The sequence below is a fragment of the Lagenorhynchus albirostris genome, chromosome 2 (genome assembly GCF_949774975.1).
Source record: "Lagenorhynchus albirostris chromosome 2, mLagAlb1.1, whole genome shotgun sequence".
NCBI lineage: Eukaryota > Metazoa > Chordata > Mammalia > Artiodactyla > Delphinidae > Lagenorhynchus > Lagenorhynchus albirostris.
This window is the reverse complement of record NC_083096.1, coordinates 1,370,473-1,391,747: the sequence shown is the minus strand read 5'-3', so window position 1 is coordinate 1,391,747 and position 21,275 is coordinate 1,370,473.

Sequence of the window (21,275 nt, the reverse complement as noted above, 5' to 3'; positions counted from 1 at the left end):
GGCCCCAGGCTCTGAGGAGGATAAGGAAGCCGGAGACCATGGTACTGCCACTCACTGTGTAATTAGTGAGTTTGTGGGGGCAAAGGAGCCGTTTCTGACCTCTGCGAGCGTGGCCCGGCCGAGAGCTGCGTGTCCCCGCCCAGCAGGGCAGGCGGCCGTGGGCACCACCGGGACCATGCTGCTCCGTGGCTTCAGCGTTCCTGCTCTCGGGGCTGGGGGTCTCCACAGGGCCTGACCCACCACTGCCGTCTGCTGTGGGAGCCAGGCTCTGCGTGGCGTGGGGTGGCCCAGACCATCACCCCCTCCCTGTGAGGCCTCGCTCGCCCGCTCCAGGCCCAGGGCGTCCCTGCTGTGCTCACAGGTCCGTCCTCAGAGGCTTCGTGAGGGAACTTCCTGCCTCAGCCTGGAACAAACGCCCTCAGAGTCCTGCGCAACTCCTGCGCGGGACTCCCGCTCGGAGCGCGGCGGGCGGCTTCCTAGACGCACCGGCTCCCGTGGTTGGCTGTGCCGTGCTCTGCCCTTGCTGTGTCTCTCTGGCCTCAGTTTCCTTACCCATAAAATGGGGTGACACCACCCACCCCACGGACCTGGGAAGGTTAAATCTGTCTTAACCTAGGAGGGTTAAATCCATTTTGCCAGGTTGAACGCCTGGCAAAACAGATGCTCTCCAAACCTGCCTGTCTTCAAGGTCCAAGTCAACCCGTCTCCCCCAAGAAGCCTCTCCTGTGTCCGATCATCCTGTCATCAGAGGCGGGCTGAGCCCAGGAAGAGGGCCATGCCCAGCACAGAGCCCCCTCTGCTCCAGGACTGATTTCAGCTACACTCACTTATTCTTTTTTAATTAAATTAAATTAATTAATTAATTATACAGCAGGTTCTTATTAGTTATCTATTTTATACATATTAGTGTATACATGTCAATCCCAATCTCCCAATTCATCCCACCACCACCACCCCGCCCCCCGCTTCCCCCCCTTGGTGTCCATACGTTTGTTCTCCACATCTGTCTCTATTTCTCCCTTGCATACCAGTTTCATCTGTACCATTTTTCTAGATGTCACGCATATGCGTTAATATACGATATTTGTTTTTCTCTTTCCGACCTACTTCACTCTGTAGACAGTCTCTAGGTCCATCCACGTCTCTACAAATGACCCAATTTCGTTCCTTTTTATGGCTGAGTAATATTCCATTGTATATATGTACCACATCTTCTTTATGCATTCATCTGTTGATAGGCATTTAGGTTGCTTCCATGTCCTGGCTATTGTAAATAGAGTGGCAATGAGCATTGGGGTGCATGTGTCTTTTTGAATTATGGTTTTCTCTGGGTATATGCCCAGTAGTGGGCCTGCTGGGTCATATGGTAATTCTATTTTTAGTTTTTTAAGGAACCTCCATACTGTTCTCCATAGTGGCTGTATCAGTTTACATTCCCACCAACAGTGCAAGAAGGTTCCCTGTTCTCCACACCCCCTCCAGCATTTGTTGTTTGTAGATTTTCTGATGATGCCCATTCTAACTGGTGTGAGGTGATACCTCATTGTAGTTTTGATTTGCATTTCTCTAATAATTAGTGATGTTGAGCAGCTTTTCATGTGCTTCTTGGCCATCTGTATGTCTTCTTTGGAGAAATGTCTATTTAGGTCTTCTGCCCATTTTTGTATTGGGTTGTTTGTTTTCTTAATATTGAGCTGCATGAGCTGTTTATATTTTTGGAGATTAATCCTCTGTCAGTTGATTCGTTTGCAAATATTTTCTCCCATTCTGAGGGTTGTCTTTTCATCTTGTTTATGGTTTCCTCTGCTGTGCAAAAGCTTTTAAGTTTCATTAGGTCCCATTTGTTTATTTTTGTTTTTATTTCCATTACTCTGGGAGGTGGGTCAAAAGGGATCTTGCTGTGATTTATGTCAAAGAGTGTTCTTCTATGTTTTCCTCTAAGAGTTTTATAGTGTCTGGTCTTACATTTAGGTCTTTAATCCATTTTGAGTTTATTTTTGTGTATGGTGTTAGGGAGTGTTCTAATTTCCCAGCACAACTGTTGAACAGACTGTCTTTTCTCCATTGTATATCCTTTCCTCCTTTGTCATAGATTAGTTGACCATGGGTGCGTGGGTTTACCTCTGGGCTTTCTATCCTGTTCCATTGATCTATTTCTGTTTTTGTGCCAGTACCATACTGTCTTGATTACTGTAGCTTTGTGGTGTAGTTTGAAGTCAGGGAGTCTGATTCCTCCAGCTCCGTTTTTTCCCCTCAAGCTTTCTTTGGCTATTCGGGGTCTTTTGTGTTTCCATACAAATCTTAAGAGCTTTTGTTCCAGTTCTGTAAAAAATGCCATTGGTAATTTGATAGGGATTGCATTGAATCTGTAGATTGCTTTGGGTAGTATAGTCATTTTCACAATATTGATTATTCCAATCCGAGTACATGATATATCTCTCCATTTATTTGTGTCATCTTTGATTTCTTTCATCAGTCTTATAGTTTTCTGAGTGCAGGTCTTTTATCTCCTTATTTAGGTTTATTCCTAGGTATTTTATCTTTTTGTTGCAATGGGGAATGGGTTTGTTTCCTTAATTTCTCTTTCTGATCTTTCATTGTTACTGTATAGGAATGCAAGAGATTTCTGTGCATTAATTTTGTATCCTGCAACTTTACCAAATTCATTGATGAGTTCTAGTAGTTTTCTGGTGACATCTTTAGGATTCTCTACGTATGGTATCATGTCATTTGCAAACAGTGACAGTTTTACTTCCTCTTTTCCAATTTGGATTCCTTTTATTTCTTTTTCTTCTCTGATTGCCGTGGCTAGGACTTCCAAAACTATGTTGAATAATAGTGGCGAGAGTGGACATCCTTGCCTTGTTCCTGATCTTAGAGGAAATGCTTTCAGTTGTTCACCATTGAGAATGATGTTTGCTGTTGGTTTGTTGTATATGGCCTTTATTATGTTGAGGTAGGTTCCCTCTATGCCCACTTTCCGGAGAGTTTTTATCATAAATAGGTGTTGAATTTTGTCAAAAGCTTTTCCTGCATCTATTGAAATGATCATATGGTTTTTATTCTTCAGCTTGGTAATATGGTGTACCACATTGATTGATTTGCATATATTGAAGAATCCTTGCATCCCTGGGATAAATCCCACTTGATCATGGTGTGTGATCCTTTTAATGTGTTGTTGGATTCTGTTTGCTAGTATTTTGTTGAGGATTTTTGCATCTATGTTCATCAGTGATATTGGTCTGTAATTTTCTTTTTTTGTAGTATCTTTGTCTGGTTTTGGTATCGGGGTGATGGTGGCCTCATAGAATGAGTTTGGGAGTGTTCCTTCCTCTGCAATTTTTTGGAAGAGTTTGAGAAGGAAGTGTGTTAGCTCGTCTCTAAATGTTTGATAGAATTCACCTGTGAAGCCATCTGGTCCTGGACTTTTGTTTGTTGGAAGATTTTTAATCACAGTTTCAATTTCATACTTGTGATTGGTCTGTTCATATTTTATTTCTTCCTGGTTCAGTCTTGGAAGGTTATGACTTCCTAAGAATTTGTCCATTTCTTCCAGGTTGTCCATTTTATTGGCATAGAGTTGCTTGTAGTAGTCTCTTAGGATGCTTTGTATTTCTGCAGTGTCTGTTGTAACTGCTCCTTTTTCATTTCTAATTTTATTGATTTGAGTCCTCTCCCTCTTTTTCTGGATGAGTCTGGCTAAGGGTTTATCAATTTTGTTTATCTTCTCAAAGAATCAGCTTTTAGTTTTATTGATCTGTGCTATTGTTTTCTTTGTTTCTATTTCATTTATTTCTGTTCTGATCTTTATGATTTCTTTCCTTCTACTAACTTTGGGTTTTGTTTGTTCTTCTTTCTCTAGTTCTTTAGGTGTAAGGTTAGATTGTTTATTTGAGATTTTTCTTGTTTCTTGAGGTAGGATTGTATTGCTGTAAACTTCCCTCTTAGAACTGCTTTTGCTGCATCACATAGGTTTTGGATAACTGTGTTTTTGTTGTCATTTGTCTCTAGGTATTTTTTGATTTCCTCTTTCAGGGATCTCTTGGTTATTTAGTAACATATAGTTTAGCCTCCATGTGTTTGTGTTTTTTACGTTTTGTTTCCCCTGTAATTTATTTCTAATCTCATAGCGTTGTGGTTGGAAAAGATGCTTGATATGATTTCAATTTTCTTAAATTTACTGAGGCTTGATTTGTGACCCAGGATGTGATCTATACTGGAGAATATTCCATGCGCACTTGAGAAGAAAGTGTAATCTGCCGTTTTTTGGATGGAATGTCGTATAAATAAATATCAATTAAGTCTCTCTGGTCTGTTGTGTCATTTAAAGCTTGTGTATTTTTTATTAATTTTCTGTCTGGATGATCTGTCCATTGGTGTAAATGAGGTGTTAAAGTCTCCCACTATTATTGTGTTACTGTCAATTTCCCCTTTATAGCTGTTAGCATTTGCCTTATGTATTGAGGTGCTCCTGTGTTGGGTGCATATATATTTATAATTGTTATATCTCCTTCTTGGATTGATCCCTTGATCATTATGTAGTGACCTTTCTTTTCTCTTGTAACATTCTTTATTTTAAAGTCTATTTTATCTGATATGAGTATTGCTACCCCAGCTTTCTTTTGATTTCCATTTGCATGGAATATCTTTCTCCATCCCCTCACTTTCAGCCTCTATGTGTCCCTCGGTCTGAAGTGGGTCCCTTGTGCACAGCATATATATGGATCTAGTTTTTGTGTGCGTTCAGCGATCCTGTGTCTTTTGGTTGGAGCATTTAATCCATTCACATTTAAGGTAATTATCGATATGTATGTTCCTATTACCATTTTCTTAATTGTTTGGGGTTTGCTTTTGTAGGTCCTTTTCTTCCCTTGTGTTTCCCACTGAGAGAAGTTCCTTCAGCATTTGTCGTAGAGCTGGTTTGGTGGTGCTGAATTCTCTTAGCTTTCGCTTGTCTGTAAAGCTTTTGCTTTCTCCATCGAATCTGAATGAGATCCTTGCTGGGTAGAGTAATCTTGGTTGTAGGTTCTTCCCTTTCATCACTTTAAATATATTGTGCCACTCCCTTCTGGCTTGTAGAGTTTCTGCTGAGAAATCAGTTTTTAACCTCATGGGAGTTCCCTTGTATGTTATTTGTCATTTTTCCCTTGTTGCTTTTAATACTTTTTCTTTGTCTTTGATTTTTGTCAGTTTGATTACTATGTGTCTTGGCGTGTTTCTCCTTGGGTTTATCCTGCCTGGTACTCTCTGCGCTTCCTGGACTTGGGTGGTCATTTCCTTTCCCATGTTAGGGAAGTTTTCGACTATAATCTCTTCAGATATTTTCTCGGGTCCCTTCTCTCTCTCTTCTCCTACTGGGACCCCTATAATGTGAATGTTGTTGCGTTTAATGTTGTCCCAGAGGTCTCTTAGGCTGTCTTCATTTCTTTTCATTCTTTTTTCTTTATTCTGTTCCTCAGCAGTGAATTCCACTGTTCTGTCTTCCAGGTCACTTATCCGTTCTTCTGTCTCAGTTATTCTGCTATTGATTCCTTCTAGTGTATTTTTCATTTCAGTTATTGTGTTGTTCATCTCTGTTTGTTTGTTCTTTAATTCTTCCAGGTCTTTGTTAAGCATTTCTTGCATCTTCTCGATCTTTGCCTCCATTCTTTTTCTGAGGTCCTGGATCATCTTCACTGCCATTATTCTGAATTCTTTCTCTGGAATGTTGCCTATCTCCACTTCATTTACTTCTTTTTCTGGGGTTTTATATTGTTCCTTCATCTGGTACATGGTCCTCTGCCTTTTCATTTTGTCTATCTTTCTGTGAATGTGGTTTTCATTCCACAGGCTCAGGATTGTAGTTCTTCTTGCTTCTGCTGTCTGGCCCCTGACTTTAATTTTTCCTTTAAAGTTTCTAAGTAGTGATTTTGATGGGTTTTGTCAACATGGTACATGCTTATCATAAAAATCCAAATAGCACAGAAATCCACAAAGGAGAAAGTAATAAAACACCCCAGATCCCACCACCCAGAAATAACCAACATAAATATTTGCTGTACATCCGTCTTGGCACATGTCTAAACATAAAGGCAGATAGAATGGTAGACAGATGATAGATAAACAGAAATAATGGTATAAGAATAGGATCACATTACATGCTCTGAAAATGTGAAAAGGATAAGTTTATCTGTGCTTACATATGATAGAAAAAGAAAAGGAAAGCTGAAGGCATTATTTGACCTTGGACAAATGATTCATAACCACAAGAGACATCTGTACCTATAAGATCCCTCTATAGACAAGGAAATAAATTATTTTTGAAATCAAAGTAAAAGCCTGTAGTTGTTGGTGTTTTGAGTTACGCTTTTATTGTAGACAGAGCGCTGACCCCTGCACTCCATCCCTCCCCTTCTTCCACATCCTGATTTTTGTTCTTATTGAATTTTCATCATGTTGGGAGTTTTAAGTGCTCCTCTTCTGCTCTGCATGTAAACGGATGCACCGCTCACCACCAGCCCTTCTTCTCTGGGTTCCTCAGCTTGAGTCACTCCGGTTTTCTGCCTTTTATTGTTGGATGGTATTTCCAAGACAGGCTCTCACGTCTGCGGGTCCCTCTGCTGACTTTCGACTTCGGCCACGCTTTCCTTCCCTCCGTGTGTTGTGGACATTTCTTCATGGTCTCCTGGTGTTGGATGTGGGGAAGTCTGAGACTATCCTGAGTTTCCCTCTTGTAATGACTTGTTTTTTCTCTGCCTGGACGCCTGAAAAATTCTTCATGCTTTGGAGTTCGGTAACTTAAACAGGTTACGTCTCTGTGTTGACCAACTCTCTATTTTTTTCTGGGATTATTCCTGGCGTCCTTTCCATTGTAAATTCAGTCCGTCCTTTATTTAAGGGCAGCCTTTTCGGTACAATATCCCCAAATATCTTTTCTATTTCATTTGTATGGTTCTCTACTTTGAGGATATTAATTATTCTTACATTAGCTGATCTTTATTTTTGTCTCTGTAATTGCTTTTCTCTGCATTGATTGTGACAGTTTCAAGCCTCTCCTTTGTGCCATTCTATTTTTAGCCTTGTTTGTTGCTGCTTCTAAATCATTTATTGGGTTAGTAATGGTCGCTAGTTCTCAGTTTGTCTTCCTGACCCTGCAATCTCTTTTTATCCCATTCAGTTTTATTATCCAGTCTTTGAAGACTGTAGTAACACCTTCTCTAAAACAGGATGCGCTAGGGAGGAATCTGCTTCTGTTTTCCACTCAGGTTTTCTTCCAGACTGGACTCTTCCCCCATCTCTTTCACGCTTTGCTCCTCCCCCTGCACACACCCCCACACACACCGTCTCCCTGCATCCACAGCATATTTGCAGAGTTGCTGTGCTATTCCTTTTCCATACTGCTTATGCTGACACGACGGCCCCATCCACACCCTCCATTAGCTGTGATATAAAGCCAATGAGTCACATCTGTCTTGTATTGTTCCCCGGATTGCCTCATGCATGTAAGTCTTGCCCTCATGCCTTCGGCGTCCGGAGGACAAGAGCCACTCTTCACCCTCCTCTGCTCCCCGTTGGGCATGCCACATGCAGGGGCTGTCTGAGTTCTAACTCCAGTGACCACAGGTTGGGGCTGAACCAAGTTCTCAAGCCCTGAAAGACATTTTTATAATTACAGAGGACTCTCCACAGCTGTTCTGGGAGCTTATGAAGGGCAAAGCAAGAGAAAATGTGTTCGAGAAATTGAGGTTACTCAGAAAACATAACTTGCTAAATTCCAAGAATTCACCTGACACTAAATTTACAGGAGCAAAAATGCTTCAGCTTATTTCAGTTGGGGAGGGGGTTTGTTTTTCCCATCTCCTCTGGGTGCAGAGTTTGAGAAGCTTCCACACCTCGCACCCAACCTGTTAGGGAACGTTTTCTTGAACACCAACACTACCAGCGTTTAATAAACACCTACTCCGTGCTGGGCACTTGGTGTTTATCTTCCCTCTTAATCCTCTCAAAGCTATCCTACAAGTTGGTTTTCATCTGTTTCTTTTCACAGATGCGAATACTGAAGTACAGAGAAGTTAGGTAACTAGTCCAAGGACATAGACAGGTGAACTTCCCAGACAGGTACACAGACCACCCGGTCCCCCCAAAGCCTGGCTTCTCCCGCTGCCCCCTCCCAAGTTGGTCTTCAAGAAGTGTGGGCAGTTTTAGAAGGGGCAAGGGAGATAGAATGGGGCTTGGAAGACAGAGATCAAGAAGTTCTGGGTGATGGAAGCAAAAAGGATGAAATGGCAGAGGCAGAAGTGAGAGAGGGTCTGGGTCTGTCCCCAAAAGAACCGAAAGCAGGGACTTGAGCAGATACTTGCACACCCATGTTCACAGCAGCGCTATTCACATCAACCAAGGGGCGGAAGCCACCCAAGTGTCCATTGACAGACGAATGGATAAGCACGATGGGATCTACACGTACAGCAGAATATCATTCAGCTTCAAAAGGAAGGAAATTCCGACACCTGCTACACATGGATGAACCTGGAAGACATTATGCTCAGTGAAATAGACCAGTCGCAAAAGGACAAATATTGTGTGATTCCACTTACGTGACCTAGAATAGTCAAACTCACAGAGACAGAAAGTAGAAGAGTGGGTGCCAGGGGTTGGGGGGTGGGGGGTAGGGACTTTTTTTTTTTTTAGTAGGTACAGCATTTCTGTTTGAGAAGATGAAATGGTTCTGGGGATGGACGGTGGTGATGGTCGTAGAACACGTGATGCGCTTAATGCCATTGAACTGTGCACTTAAAAATTGCTAAAATGGTAAATTTCATGTTATGTATATTTTATCACGATTTTCAAAATGCAACCCCACAAATTAGCTGGACCTGTCATGTTCTTTAAAAATTCAGGTTCCTCGGCCTCACCCTGGACTTGGGTGGGTTCCTAAAGTGTGCCTTTTTTAATTTATTTTATTTTATTTTTTTTGCAGTATGCGGGCCTCTCACTGCTGTGGCCTCTCCCGTTGCGGAGCACAGGCTCAGCGGCCATGGCTCACGGGGCCCAGCCGCTCCGCGGCATGTGGGATCTTCCCGGACCGGGGCACGAACCTGTGTCCCCTGCATCGGCAGGCGGACCCTCAACCACTGCGCCACCAGGGAAGCCCCTAAAGTGTGCCTTTTAAGAGAAGCACTCAAATGGTTCTCATGCTCTCTTGTTTAAGGACCACTGGCCAGGATGGAGACCTGACTGGTGACAGACAACCGGGCTGGAGGAGCGAGTGGAGGTGACAAGTCTTCCCGAGTCCGGGGGGCTGTGCCCGGGACATTCACTCTTCCTGCTGGTCCAGGACCCCCTCCTGGGCAGCCGGCCATCTCTGGGAGAAGCCTGGGGGCAGCAGCTCCAGGGAGCCCCAGGGGCGGGGGTCTAACCCACGTCTGCCTCGCTGACACCACCGGCAGGGCCGTTCCCTTGGAAAGAGAGGGTCTGGGGACGGGGAGGGTCCAGCAGGTCACCTGGTTCCTCTTCCCATCACTGCCAGATTCCCTCGTACCCGTGACCCTCCCCTGTCTGGGTCCCAGCGTGATTCACTGTTCACAGAGTTCCATCCACAGGGAAGTGTCCGCGGGAAGCGTCTGGGGGCGGGCGGACACTGGCTGTGGCAGCCTGAGGGCCGCGCTCACGTGAGCCAGAGCAAGTGGACTCACCTGGCTGCAGGGGGGCGCTGTCACCGCTGCTTCTACTCCCCGTGGACCAGGCCCATCCCCCGCCCAGAACAGCCCCTTCTCAGTTATCAGGGATCCCAGCCAGGAGGCCTCCGGAACCAGGGGCTGGGGGCCCCTCCCCGCCTCCCCTCTCCTCCCCGGGCCCCTGCCTCACTCTCTTTCTGTCTGTGCACCGGGGTTCTCTGCCTGCTGGGCAGCGTGGTTGACGAGTGGGTCCCCGGCACCCAGAGCACCCCAGCCCCACTTTCAGGGTTACTCTGCCTGGATCGGTCCACCACGGCCAAACCTGTGAACAGGCTCTGGGACCCCCCTGCTGCCACATCCCAGGAACTGATGTGAGGAGGGGGGTCACTCCCAGATGAGCGGCGCTCCAAGGGTCCTGATCTGCACGCGATCCTGTGCTGACACCTAGGAGCTCCCAGGCTCTCCCCCACCCACCCCGTCTTCCCAAACGGCTCCCACATCCCTGTCTCTGCAGAAGCTCTTCTGTCCAGAAAAGCAGAGCCGGGCAGGAGCAGGGCCAGAACACAAACCAGTCCTTCCGGCTCCAAGTCCTATGGCCCAGTTCTGTCCCGCAGGCTGCTGTGAGATTTCTGTGTAAAGCGGTGGCTGGCTTTCAAATCTCCCCTAATGTGGTCCAGGCTTGCTTTCTTCTTTTCCCTGTAGCTCCTCTGTGATTAGACTAATCTGGGAGACTTCTTGTCCACGTAGAAAGGGGATGATGTAGAGAGCCTCCCACCCAACAGAAGGAGAAGGAAGACACTCCTGAGACCCGGGGTGGGCACAGGCGGGCAGGGGAGGCGTGAGGGTCCTGCCCACCACCGGGTTCCATTCAGGGGAGGGAAGAAGTGTAAGTTAGGGGTAGAAACACCCAGAGAGTTTGGTGGCGGTCCCCATGCAGGAGTCACCCTCCTAGCTTCTTAGTATATGGACCCACGAACAGCAGGCCCCTTAGAAAAGCCCAGTGGTCCCCATGGGGCCACATCCAAAAAGGGACAGAGCAGCAGGTTAGGTGTCTGGAGAGGTGGTCCTGTGCTCTTGTCCCCCGGCTCCCTACGGCCTTGCTGAGGCATGTGGGGCTTCTCCAAGGTCCTGCCCCTCCCCCATGAAGCTTCAGGAGGGGCTGACAGTGCTGCCTGGCAGATTTGCCAAGGAGCTGGAGAGGGCAAAGCAGCCACAAGGCTGCAGGGTGCCACACAGCCAGGCTGGGAAGGAGCTTTGGTCACGACCAGGACTCAGGCATCTTTGGGGCCAGGAGAGCTGAGGTGGGGGCCGCCTGGCCAGCCGGGGAGATGGTGCCGCCCCCCTAGGAGCAGCCCCAGGGCCTCACCTGGGACGGGGCAGGGGGACCTGCAAACAGAGGGCGGAGGGCAGACCCCCACTCTCCTACACCAGGAGGGTGCCCTCGGGCACCCTTGAGATAAGCAGTCACAGCCCCGATGTGCAGTTTCAATGTTGAATTCATCACTCACCCAAGTGACTGTGAAAGAACACACGACAGATCGTTACAAACCAGCACCTCAGTTACCTTAAATGGGCAAGTTGGTTTGTTTCCTACTATTGGTTCTGCAGCATGGTCAGAATTGGAAAGTGGGCCAGTACGTCCCCGGAATCTGGTATAGACAATAAGGTAGTTTACTTTTTTTTTTCTGTATATTTAAGTATATTATGTAAACATTACACATCTACAAACCTAAAGCTTTATACCTAGAAACTGAGAGCTATCCCAGTCTTGGTCAGAGACCCCTGGCCTGGAGCGTGGAGCTCAGTTCAGACAGGACTGGGCTGGGCACCAGGTCCCCTGAGCCCCCTCCCCAGGGGCCCAGCTCTGGCCTGCAGGGGGCTCTCCGTGGCCAGTGGGCTGAGTAAGGCGTCTGTCATCGTCAGACCCACGCTGACCGGAGAATCAGCACCAACAGCCATGAGGGCAATGGTTCTGTTTAGACGTAACCGGACTTCACTGCAGGCGTTGAGAGAGTCTTCGTCTGGCAGCGTCCCGGCTGCCACAGTGGCCACCCCGCCAGGGCTCGTGGAGGGAGAGCGGGGCGGACGCGAGGTCGGGGTGGGGAAAGGAAAAGCCCCTGCTGGCCAGTGGGGGGCTCTGAGCCTGCCCCCAGCGTCCACTGGCGCCGCCTTGCCTGCCCACTTCCACCCACAAACGGCATCGCCATGGAGACTGACGGCCACGCCCGCCCAAGCACCTCGGGGCGTTCATTTCCCAAGGGAGATGAACCTCGGCTCCCCCTGACCTGCGCCTCCCTCCTGCCCCGACCCCCTCGGCAGCTGAGGCCCAGCTCACAGGCTCCCCAGCTGCTCCCGGTGGAGTCAACACACTCAGGGGACCTGGAGAGGAGCTGGGGCCCCGCCTCCAGGACAGCAGGGAAAGGGGAGGAGCTGGGTGGGACTCGGGGGACCCTGGGGACCAGGTGGCAGTTATGCCATCACCTGGCAGGTTGGACTCTAGGATGAGAGGGGAAAGCATGGGCAGCTCCCTGGCCGTCCCCATCCATAAAGAGGACAGTAGTCGAGGGGCGCTGGTGGCCCGGCGCCTTCTGTGGGGTGCTGCTCTCAACCATCTTGCTTTATTTAATCCTCATAACAAGCCTGCCAGGTGGGTGCTGTCACCCCCGTTTCACAGGTTCCGAGAAATGACGCGTTTGCCCAAGAGGTCGTTAGCGGATGAGAGGTGCCTTTGTCTCCAAACATTGAGTCTTAATCACACTGTTGTGGGTCTTAAACACATACATTTGTTCAGGACTTTGCAGCCTACAAAGTGCTCTCACACCAGTAGCCTGTCTGTTCTTCAAACAGTGCCCTGGGGAAGGTGCTGGCTGAGAGACCATAGCACGTTGGAGGCATCACAGGCGACCTGGCCTGAGCCCCGTCACTAAGCATGGTCTGAGCACAGGCGTCGCCAAGCTGCCTGTCAGAAGTGCAGAGCCCCGGACCTGCTGAAACAGAGCCTGTATCGTAAGGAGATTCCCAGGGGATCCAACACACGTGCAGATTTGAGAAGCACCGACTTAGAGCAGCTACCCCAAACCCCTCGTTTCACAAGTGAGGAGGCTGTAACCCAGAGAGGCAACGACTTGTCCAAAGTCACACAGCGAGCTGGAGGCCAAGCCAGCCCCAGACCTCTGCTCCGTACCAGGTAGTGTGGGGGACAAAGCCCCCAGGGCAATGCTCTTTCCCCCTCGACACCCATCCTCCCCTCTCCTATCCACCTCCCACTGCCCGTTAAGCGAAGCCAGCTGAGCCCCCGTGTGACTGTCTAAGAAGGTCCGGCAAATCCTGAGGAAATTTCTGAAAAAAACAGAACTACACTAAACTAAGCTTCCTGTTGAAGGCTGGTGGACCATCTTACCATGAGGATGGACCTTGGGGACCAAGTTCTTGGCCAGTGTCACAGATCAGTAACTGGACTGGAGCCCTGCTCTGGCTTTCCTCCCAGAGAAGCACCCCAGGTTACCCACCTGAAAGGAGGCATCAGGGCCTCCCAGGATGCATAAAACTGCCCGAGCGAAAGGCCCGTCGACAGACAGGGCCCCGTTATGTTTGCCTGTCGGGTTTAATTGTGGCTGCACCGCGTCAGCTGCCTAAGCGGGATGTACGAAGCCATGGCGCCCCGTGGGGTGGGGGGGCCACGACGCGAGGCTGACGTCCCGGCCGAGGTGTGGGACTGGCTTTGTAAATCCCTCCCAGGGAGGTGACGTCACCGTGCCTACTCCCCCCCGCCCCCCCCCAAGCCCTTGGAGCACATTCTTTTCTGGGTACGAGTGAAACCAAACAGGAAGTGGGTGGCAAAGGGCAAGGGGTGAGAGGTTGGCCATCCAGGGCTGGGCGGGAGCTGCTGGCCCCTGCGTGCTGCCATTGGCGAGGGGCTGTGTCATCCCGGAGCCCCTCCCCGGCCCCAGGGGCCAGCCCTGGGTCTCACACCCGCCCCAGCCCCGTGCCCCATGGGCTTGCTGGGAGGCCGACAGCTCAGGCCAGGTGACCGAGAGCGTTTCGGAGTTAGTGTCTCTGTTTCCCAGGGTGGACGCGCACATCACCACAAACTTGGTGTCTTAACACCAGCAATGCCTTCTCTCACAGTCTGGAGGTCAAAACTCCACAATCAAGGTCTGGGCAGGGTTGGTTCCTCCTGGAGGCTCTGCGGAGGAATCTGATCCGTGCTCCAGCCTCTGGGGGTCCTGGCGTCCTGGGCTGGGGCTGCACACCCCCCCCCACCCTCTGCCGTCTCCTCTGGTTCCATCTCCCTCTGCCTGTTCCTGGAAGGACACTCGTCATGGGCTCCAGGGCCCACCCAAAACGCAGCGTGACCTCATCTCAAGATCCTTACCTTAATTACATCTGCAAGGCCTCTTTGCTCATATAAGGTCCCCTTCGTGGGTTCTGTGGTCAGGTCATGGACACATCTCTTTTGGGGGATGCCACAGTGTCCCCCCACGACTGTGTGCTTCGGCAGCTCCGTCCACCCCAGACTGTCCCGTGCTGTGTGGCGGGTGGACGTGGAGGGAAAGCCCTCGGCTCAGCGTTGCAGGAAGGACCTCTGAGACTCAGCTCGGCCACTGAGTCCTGCAGTCCCTCTGGGCCCCATCCTCACAATGGGGGCGTTCACGGGGGCGGACACTTCACTCGGGAAACTGATGGGCAGATCCCAAGAGATCAGGACAGGAAACCATTTTGTAGACTAAAGAACTAGGTAAATATGAAACAGGGTCGTGAATCCATGTGCAAAAAGACAAGAGCAGAGGCAAAAACTGTCCAAGCCAGCCAGTGATCCAAAAAGTACTCACTCCTGGGCTTCCCTGGTGGCGCAGTGGTTGAGAGTCCACCTGCCGATGCAGGGGACGCGGGTTCGTGCACCGGTCTGGGAGGATCCCACATGCCGCGGAGCGGCTAGGCCCGTGAGCCATGGCCGCTGAGCCTGCGCATCTGGAGCCTGTGCTCCGCAACGGGAGAGGCCACAACAGTGAGAGGCCCTCGTACCGCAAAAAAAATTAAAAAAAAAAAGTACTCACTCCTGAGGGCCACCTGTGATTTCCCCTTGCAGACCTAGCAGCAAAACTCTTCATCCGGGACCACACATTTGCCTTCCACAGTTCTGCGGTCCCCAGCGTTCCCTGTGTCCTAAAAGGCCTCAGGTTTTGTCTCTATGTCACTTTGCCCACCCTCCCCAGTCCAAGCTCTGAGCTGAGGGCAATTGGAATGGTTTTATCTGGCTTAAGCAGAGTTCAGATGTCACCAGTTTCCGAGACACTGGGCTGGGGGACAGAGTCCTCCGTAACAGAAGCCAGGCCTCCCAGGGTCTCCTTGGGGCGGAGGGGGCCAACACCAGCAGATGCGAAGTGTGTGGAGAGGCGCCTTTAGTACCTCCTGGAAGGAGGGTGGGGGGGCAACACAGTGCCCAAAGAGGCCTCTGGCCGCAGGACGTCGTAAGAGAACACATGGAATGTCGCTGGATGGGCGAACGCTCGCCGAGCCATTGTGATACCCAGGCCTACCGGTGACGCGGGGACCTTACAGTGAGCTGGGGGACGCAAGATGTGCTGAGTGGCACGAGGTGCGGGGGCAGCAGTACGTCCAGCTCAGGACACCTGTGGGGAGGGGGCAGCATGTGAGCTGGGCCGGGGGGCTTGGCCGTGACGGGGCTGCGTGCGGAGGGTGGGCAGCAGCCCCGCCAGGCAGACGGGCCACAGTGACCCCCCGCGGCTCCCAGCTCAGGCTGGGTCGGTGGGAGATGACAGACCCTTTGGGAGCAGCCTGTAGCCCAGGGCCCCGCTGAGCACAGACGCCGAGGCGCCGGCCTGCTTGTTACTGGGGCTCCTGATAAGAAGGCACCCAGACGGGCAGTCCGGGCCGAGGCGAGGGGCGACGCAGACCGGGCTCTGCCTCCCGGCAGGACCTCAGTCCAGCCCCAGGCCCGAGCATCCTGGCTCCCACAGGCGCCCATCCGTGGCCTGGCCGGCTGCAGCGCAGCAGCTGAGAAGGGAAACACTGCCCTGGGTGTGGCTGCCTATCTGCGGGCGCCAGCGGATGACGCATCCAATTATCAGGAGGCGGCGAGGGCTGCGGCTGGAGTTGGTGACTGTGAGACCCAGGGCAGTGCAGGGCCCACGGGGGGCGGGGGGCTGCTCACATGCCAGGCCTGCCAGCCCTGCACCTCCACCTCACAAATGCCACGATTCTCCCAGCACAGGAACCCGCTCTCAGACTCCCCTCAGGCTTGTCACCCAGCCCCACTGTCCCCCAAAGGGAGCAGCGACTTGGCCCCCGGGGTGCGGGAGGCCTTTGGGAGGCGGGATCACCAGGCCCCTCTGCTCTCAGGGACCTCTTCCAACGAAGCAAGGGGTTGACCAGATGGTCTCTGAGACCCCCTCGACCTCTGATGTTCTGAGGTCCTCAAGGTCTGAGTCACGACTGCTAGAGGAGAGACGGGGGCGGGGCGGGGCTGGGCGGGTGGAGGGGGGAGCAGAACCAGGGGAGGGAGGGTCTGGAGGGGAGCGCAGGTAGACAGGAGGTGCTGCTGGGGGAGGGAAGGATGCTCTGATTATCATTAAGTTCCTGCTGTATACCAGGCACCAGGCTAGACGTTTGATAAATATTTTATACGTATTTATGGTCACAGGAAGCCTGTGAGGTAGGTGTGACTAACCACATGTTACAAAGGAAGAAACTGAGGCACAGAGAGGTCAAGTGGCTTGTTCAAGGTCACACAGCTAGCAGTGGCCCCCAAAGCCCCTGCTCTTGTTTCCCAGCTGCCTCCTGGTAAGGCCCTGGAGTCTGCGCTCCAGTGGCTTCCGGTCCTGCATAGCCATGTGCCTCCCCGCCCCCACCCCCCAATCCTGAGGCTGGGGCTCCGCCCGAGCCCAAGTCCTATCGCAGGTTTGCAAAACGTCACTGCTGGCCAGGGGGCAGGGCAGCTGGAAAGGCAGGTGCTGGGTTTGCCAGCGTGGGGAGCACAGAACTGGAATTTTGGGTTGGCAGAGGCGCCGGGCCCAAGCAGATCTAGTGCTGACAGCAGTCAGTTGGGCCGGGCTGGACCACAGCCGGGTTATTCATCACCTTCCCAGCCTCCCGGGCCGCCGCCCCACCCACCGCACCCAGGGAGACCAGAACTGCAGCTCTGAAAGGTTCTGAGCTTTGGGAGACGGAGCGCACACCCTGGCCTTGCCCCTTGGCCCCCCGGCCCAGCCGCCTAGGACTCACCCAGGCTCCCCCTGCTCTCCAGGCCTCGGCACCCAGTCTTCTGCTTGTTCTCCCTCCACTGCCGGCCCTGCCCCCTCATCTGGGCTGAGCACAGCAGGGGCGGATGAACCGGCACAGGCGCCCCTCTTGTCCCAGCCTCGGGCATGGGGGGCCCGGTCACGTGCTCTCATCGTCCAATCAAGGTCCTTGCGACGGGCTTGGGGCGTGGCCCCTGTGGTTCCCACCCCTCCGTTCTCCGTATCCCCAGGGGGGGCCGGGAGCCTCTCTGCGGCCCCTCTGGACCCTCCGGAGAAAATGACCCTGGGCGACAGGGCTGCGGGCACCCACACCTAGGGTGGCGTGAGTTAACAGCAGGAGTCAGATCCAGGGTCTGTCCATTCCTACCCTGTTCCCCTGAGGGCAGCGAGGGTCCAGGATGCTGCGAGGGGTCAGCACAAAGTCCATTCATTCCGATCTTTGGGAAGATGACTTCCCAGATTGGTTTCTCCCAGGATGACCAGGCCAGGACAGGCGGGGAGGGAATTCTGACTTCCTGATGCGAGTCTCCCTCAGGAAGTGCGAGGAGGCGTGGGAGGATGGGCTGGGGCCTCAGGTGCAGCCCCGGGGTATCCCTGACAGCAGGTGGTGAGACAAAGGTCGTGAGAGAAATCAGTGTTTAGAAAGGCAAAGGCTCGACCAGGCTGCACTCAGCGTCCATTATCCCAGAGACCTGGCTCTGGAGCAAGGGGGTGGACTCGGTTGGACCCAGTAAGCATTTACTGAGCGCCCAGTGTGTACCAGCGGTGTGGACGGTGGGGAAGGAGAAACGAGCAGCACACAGCCCCTGCCTCAGGCTAAGAAGGTGACGGGGACTGTAACACAGGTACAGCACCTGCTACAAAGTGTCCCAGGAGAGGGCACTGAAGTCATTCACTGTCGGGGAATTCCTCAGCAGGGATAAACCGGGTTGATGAGCTGACGGGTGGCAGGAGGCAGGGCTGGGGGGTCTTGTCCCCCTCGTTTCAGGCCTCTCAATCCTCTTAGAATAAGATTCAAACCCCGGACAGAGGTCTAGAGGGCCTGGCACGAGGCTGTGCTGGTGGCCACTGTATTCACACATGGAAGTATCTGAAATGTGGCTGGTGTGTCTGAGGAGCTGACATGTTAAAATTTATTTAAAAAAATGTTTAAATTGAAGTACAGTTAATTTATAATGTGTTTCAGGTGTTCAGCAAAGTGATTCAGTTACATATATATATTCTTTTTCAGATTCTTTTTCCTTATAGGTTATCACAAGATACCGAGTAGAGTTCCCTGTGCTAGACAGTAGGTCCTCATTGTTTATCTCTTTTATGTATAGTGGTTTGTATCTGCTAACCCCACACTCCTAGTTTATCCTGCCCACCCCCCTTACTTCATTTAGCTGTCACTGGTTCGATCAGCACAGACACAGAACATTGCCATCCTCACCCAGAGCTGCGCAGGACAGCGCACCCTGCCCGCCTGTGTCCACCTGTGTGCACCTTCTCCTCCCCACACCGAGGCCGCGCTGGTCTGCGGGCCCCGAGGACGTGCCAGGCTCATGGCCTTTACCCCATGGTTCCCTCTGCCTGTGGCACCTTCCCCCACTGCTGAGATGGGTGGCCTGCGCGCCCCTCTCTGACCCCTCCCTGACCACCGCTCAGAGGGTGAATGAGAGCGGACCCGGCCATCCATCACAGTTTTGTCCGTGGGGACTGGCCTGCCGCGTAGCCGTTTGGCACTCGGGACAGACTTACGAGACAGCCTGAGTGAGCCGCACGCAGAGGAACGTATGTGCAAAGGCGCCGGGGAGGCATCGGCGCCGGGCGAGCCAGGCAGGGCTGGCAGGAAACAAAATGAGAAGGGAGGCTAGTGAGAGGTGGGGGAGGGGCAGCGGGGTCCCCCAGGGAAGGCGCTACAGTTCCTGACTTGGGCTGCCACCGGGGATCCCACTAGCTGACCGGGGACTCAGCTGGAAGAGACCAGGCAGCCGGAAAGCCCAGAGCTGCCCGGGACAGGGAGGGGGCAGGTGAGGAAGGACTGGGCTTCGCAAGGGGTCCACCCAGGAAGCTACCGCTTCCAGCTCCGTTTGGGGTTCAGGTGGAGGTGGCCCCCTCACCTGAGGGCCTGGAAACAGCAAGGAGTAGCTTCAACCCTTAGAAGCAGCAGGAGCCCCAGAGGCATCGTCTCAGCCTCCACCTGAGCCAGCGTTCCTACCTGGCCCAGCGGTGCCTCCCTCCCCTCTAGGAGGTGAGCTGGATAAAGACGGGAACTTTGTCTCTTTCGGCCTCACGTCCTAGCACGGGCCCTGCCTCGTGGGAGGTCCTCACGAAGTACTCATTGAATGAACGAATCCGTATTCCCCCTCTCGGAGAGCCCTGAGTGTTGAGAGTGGAATCTGGGTCCCAGGCAGTCTGCAGGGCAGGCAGCAGAGGATAAGACCCCCATCCACACTCAGCATCCCAGTGTCTTTGAAGATGAAATTGACTCATCTTGTTTCCGAATCACGTCAAAATTAACTTCTTCCAAGACGCTTTCCCTAGACCACCCCACACCCTCTAAACTCAAATCCACCCACACCCACTCGGGTGTTTTCACCATCTAAAGACATGCCATTCAGAGCGCGCTCACCTCCGGGGCCTCTGTGACCTCTGTTCCTCACTTGCGGACTGTGACCCTCTCCTCTGGCCTGTTTCAGGGGCAGGGCCCCTAAGGGGCGGGGCTTGGGCAGGCAGGAGAGAGAGGTGACAGGAAAAGCTGTGGCCCAGACCCATCTTCCCAGCCAGAACGAACCTCCCTGTGGCCCCAGACCTGTGGCTTGAGTCACCTTCCTTTCTTTCTCCCAGGTCGGGGGTCAGACTTGGTTCGGATCCCGGCTGCACCACTGACTTCCTGTTTCTGAGTGTGTTTTCTCATCTGCAAAACAATACCTCCTGGGGGGTTACTGGGAGATAAAATAGTGTCTGCAGAGTGGACCGACTGGTGGTGCCGGCCCTCCCTCCATCCACGTCCACATCCAGACTTTGCTTCACCTTGTTATTGGGGTAGGAGAGGCAAAGTCCAGAAGACCTGATTCAAGATTCTCCTGCTCTAAACACCCCCATAACTGACAGCTGAATTATAGAGTGTTTGGGCTACGGTGGACTTGGGGAGCTATCAAATCTACCTCCTTGCTTTACAGATTTGGTGGGGAGGATGGAGGAGGGCATCCTCCTCCATCCACCTGTCCAGCATCATGAATCGAGTTAGGGATACCGCTGGAACTGGATCCCAGGTGGCCTGGCTTTCGTGCCTTGTGATGGAAACAGATGCTGTTAAAAGGTTGGTCCATGGAAGGCTTTTAGCCACTGCTCGTCACAGGGGAACCTCAAGGAGGTAGCCTGGCACCGTCACCGAGTGCCCAGGTGCTGGATCCAGGCTGCCTGTGCCGCTTACCAGCCTTGTGACCTTGGTGAGCCTGTTTCCTCACCCGAAAAAGAAAGATGCGGATGCTGGTACCCACCCCATAGGATGATTGCATTCAAATGAGATGGTCTATGTAAAGGGCCCAGACTGTGCCTGATTTGTAGGAGCACAGCAGATACTTGCTGTGGCTATCAATAGATCAAAATGTTAATATCAAAATAATAGAGAAGCATCTAGAAAAGCTTCATATCTGGAAACCATTTTAAAGATAATCACTTTCAACCCCCAGGGGCTAAGTATGGGCTATTATAGCAATATGGGCCACTCCTGTCACCTCCCTCAGGGCCCTTCTACATCCTAAAGGTGGCAAAATTATCATTATTTAAAGAGGAAATGAACATGTATTATGGCTAGCATATTAGGTTGTAGATGGGCCAAATGCATGACACAATGGACTTGTGTTTTTCTGTGCTGTCATGTACACTTTATAGGATGTTGGGCCCCTTCCGTCATCGGTGTGCACTGTACTTTAAGGCCCATTTTGTAGGACTTTTATAACGGAGGCCAGATAGCGTGGAGGGAAGCACACTGGCCCTGGAGTCACCAGGCCCGACTGAAATGTAGGTTTGCCACGTATTAACTGGTGACCACGGGCAAGCTACCTCCTCTTCGAGTCAGAAGACTGCAGAGGCTGGGCTGGATGATGTCCGAGGCTCGGTCCAGCCCTGGCAGACTATGGCTCAAAGCAGAATCTTACAATCTGAAGTGATAGTCAAGGTCTACAGGGGTTGGGCTTTGGTATCCACGACGTACTGTTGGTCACATCTCCGGTTTATTTGACTCGAAGTTCTTAGGGACATAACCCTCAATCAGAAAACTATTTCTATTGAATCCACGATGTGCTTTACGATTTTCTTCTCTGCACGTGGCTCCCAGGAATGCATTACGGAGAACAGCTGGGCTCCTGCATGG